Source organism: Fulmarus glacialis, unplaced genomic scaffold (assembly GCF_000690835.1).
Source record: "Fulmarus glacialis isolate BGI_N327 unplaced genomic scaffold, ASM69083v1 scaffold35360, whole genome shotgun sequence".
Lineage (NCBI taxonomy): Eukaryota > Metazoa > Chordata > Aves > Procellariiformes > Procellariidae > Fulmarus > Fulmarus glacialis.
The window spans coordinates 1-4,130 of NW_009186459.1; positions in this window are offsets into that span (position 1 = coordinate 1).

The window sequence follows — 4,130 nt, forward strand, 5'->3', positions numbered from 1 at the left end:
TGGCAGCAGGGGCGCCGCCCGCCGCCATCTTGATTGTGGGCGGGCGGCGGGAAGGATGCGGGTGCCCGCTGGGTTTGGGACAAGGGAGGGGGACATGGCGGCGTAGGGATGAGCTGCTGTGCTGAGTGAGGTCACGGGGGTGAGGATGACGACGTCATGCCATTGTTACACACCTTGGTGGAGCTACATGAGGTGTTAGGGCCTGCCCTCTGGGGTAGCCCCATGGCATGAGGCCTGTGTCCACACAGTGTCGTGCTGTTGGCTCTGGGTGAGCCCACTTCAGCTGTGAAGAACTGCCAGCGTCTGGTCAGAGTGGCCTCCGGGAGTGGTTACAGCAGGCGCCATAGTTGTCTGAATAACCTAAATAGTCTCAGCACTTGTCTTAAGCCAGCAAATTCAAACCCAGGTATTGTCATGGGCAGTTGACAGGATTTTGTAGTCCAGTTCAGTATTTCTGTGGTACAAGCAAGCATGATTCTGTGAAAAATAATATTTCTGAATGTGTACAAGCTCATTGCTCATCCTTTCCCCTTGCATCGATTATATGCAGAAATCAACCCCAAAACAGAAGGATTTGAGCTCAGATCCCAAGGCTCTTGCACTAAATTCACCCTGCAAGACAATATACAAAGAAAGAGAGGATGTCTCTGGTATTTAAAGGCTAGTGGTACCAGTACCGGGTTAGGAAAGATAAATTACAGGAATTCTGTGGTAGCTGAAGGAATCAAGAAAAAGTTCCAGCAGATGGCAGGAAAAAGCTCAAGATACTTCAAATATCCAAAGCAAAGAGAGAAATGGTCTAGTGCAAGATGTCCCTGCCTTTGGCAGGGGGGTTGGACTAGATGACCTGTAAAGGCCCTTTCCAACCCAAACTATTTTATGATTCTATGATTCTGTGTCTTCCTGTTAGCGTTCCTGTGCTAAGATCCCTTCTCTTTCTGAAGCCTCTTAAAATGATTAATGTTGACTTGACGGATGCATAAGTAATTCCTCCTTTGGCCTTTTGCATTGATTTTCTATGTTTTCATTAAGGTTAGTGCTGCTCAGATGAAATCAGCTCTATTATCATTCTATTAGTTTGATTTTGGCCTAGTAGTGTTTCCATCAGATTTTGATCATTGCAGAATCCATAACTATCACAAAGCTCCTGTAATAAAATTGGATTCAGGGAAAAAAGCCCATAAATCCTACTGTCGCAAGGAACCAATTAAAAGGCAATAAGAGATTGCATCTGCTGGGAGTACTTGTAATTGATTGAAAAAGAAGGTTGCAAGCAGGCTGATGAATACCTCTTTACAACAGATTTCAGTCAGCTCTTGTATTACCTGAAATTATGGCTGAAGCTGTGTGAGAACATGAGTTACAGCTAACAGAAAACAAGAATCTAGAGTCTACAAGAGATAATTAGAACAGCAGTGACAACCAGCAAAATAAAAGCAACTTCTCACTTTAATTACAAGGGCAAAAAAGGGATTGTTTCTCTTGGTATTGGTAGCTGAGAATTCACTGACGGCATGACATGAAAAATACACTGAAGGAATATTTTCTTTGGCCCAAGAAACATCTGCAGGTATTATTCTTGTGTATATTTTAAGAATATTCATCTGCTTAGGGTGAAACATAAATCTTACACTATTGAGGCCTGCATTTTGCATTAATCAGCTCTAGAGTAGTTTCTATTTCAGGTTTGAAGCAAAATATTGAGTCACCAAACTTTTTATTTCTAATTCCACTATTGATCTGTTCAGTGTGTTTTCTCCTCTGTGATTTGGATCTTCATCCACAGGACAATTTGGAGAAGCACTTACTTAGGGAAGTAGGTTGACAGAAGAATTTGTCACGTACAAGTACAAAATATCTGCTGTAACTCTGCCCATTCAGTTGTGGTATCCAACATCTCTAAGGCTTTCTCCTATATAGTTGTTCCATTCTCCTTAGCTCAATGTCACAAGATGACATAAGCTATATATATAAATTTCACTGCACAAGCATCTCTCTCACAGGTTGTACCATCCTTTTAATGTTCAGAGTTCAGAAGCATCTTGGTCAGCCACACGTGACCTGATCTTTACCTTCCTGCCCCCATATCTGAAAAGCTGCGCTGCTCTCCATTAGCCATCACTGATGGACAGCAGTAACGCTTGGACTTTGTACAATGGCTTGACTTCTTTTCCTTGAGAATGGTCTGCATTACCTTGTCTGAAGCTGGGGGCCCAGTGGAGTTTTCCATGTACCCTCTTATGCTAGAACAGCCATCCCCAAACCAGAACCCCTCTTCCAGGTGCATGAATATGCCCTTTCTCCTCACTAATCAAAGCACCGAGCTGGTATCTTCTCAGAGAACCCGTGAGCGCAGCGGACAGAGGACAAGCAATGACAAAAATGGATGCTGCTTTTAGCGAATCTCTCTTAAAATTGGAATCCAGTGTTTCTGGAAGTGAAACCCCTCCATGAAATAAGTCAGCAGTAAAGGCCACAACCAATTGCTGTCGGTCGTAGAGCATAGTCTCGTATTTGTTACGGACAGATGACACAGCTCATAAGCCACATCAGGGAGGGTGAGCACATGACTCCTTTACATACGCAACACTCCTCAGATGTGTGAGGAGACACGTCTGAACACTGGGTCTGACCTCCCTGGTGTAGTGCTCGTGGGGAAGGGACTGTCCTTTTGTAGCTCAGCAGTGACAATTGCTTTCTCCATTTCTGGTGCATGAAGAAAGTGAGAAACCCCAGATTTTGGGACTACAACCATTGCTAATTGTAGTCATATCATAATTTGTTCTGACATTTAGGACCTTTCAAGACATAGTCTAACTAACTATTGTATTATGTGATTATCTGCATAACAGGTATGGAATTAGCTGTTCTTTTCAAATGAAAAAAGATTGCATTGATGGACATCTGTTAAGTCCTGAACTCACCTTACTGTGTCCCACCTCCTTTGTCCCTCACCTGATTTACTAAATCTAATACTATTCCCTGTAACTCCTGCAATGGGACACAGAAAATACTGTCATCATAGCTGTCAATTCTCTGTTCACAAATTCCCACTTTGGACTACTCGAAGGCTGCCTGGTGAATGATTAATGTTACAATGGTCTTTTACCCTGATTTGCTATGTTCTGAGTAGATTTCATGTCCCTTTTATTAAATAAACTTTTTTACCATTTTATTAGACTACTGCTGAAAATCTAGTATTTTGATCAGGCTGCGGATTAGTAGCAGTTTATGACGACTGTGGCACTATCCTAATGAAGTTGGCTACATAAAGGAAGTCAACCACTTTCACTCACACCAGCTCTGTAGGAAGCTTATGAGCCACACAGTCCATCAGGGGGATTTTAGGTGACCCTGTCCGCAAAAGACATTTCCTTCACCTTTTCCCTTCTGCTCCTTTCTTTCTGCATTAGGAAAATGCAATTGCCTAAAATCCAGAGATAAAAATTCCTGCTTGCTTGCTTTTAATTCTAAACTGCTTTTTAACTGATGAGTCCCTCAGATAAGCATACCTCACAGTTAGAGTAAGGTTTTGGGATCAGGGCTCCGTTTTTTGTTAAAATCATTACAAATGTACAAACAAAAACTAGTTACAATTGCATTTTGTTAGTTTTGCCCTTTACATAAGCCTACTCCAGCATAGGTGCTTTAGTTATAAATGCAGTTTCTCTTGCATTTTAATCTTCAGAGGTCCAAGTATTTCTACAGATCACCTGCCTATATAAGAAGGAAGATTCGGGCTTCCCAACCCTGGCAACCCAACATCTATGAGACCAGTGCACTGTAATGTCACATCAGGAAACATCCAGGCTTATTATAATGTGAACTTTGAAGTGGAAGGGTGACCCAAGAAGTAATAAAGTGATATTAAAAATAAAATGTTGAACTTTCATATTCAAGTTATGTGATCATCCCACCCTGCTCCTTCTGAACACCCAGCTCACAATTCTGGCAATCAGAATGAAGTGGACTGGGCACAAATGGACCTTGCTGGTGCCCCTCAGTGAGCCTAACAGACCTACCACAGAGCAAGATGGCACAGATTTAACTACTGAGTTGTAATGAGTCCTGGCACATTTGCTTCCAGAAATTCAGCTTTGAACAGCGGAGGAAAAAAATAAAAATCTTTC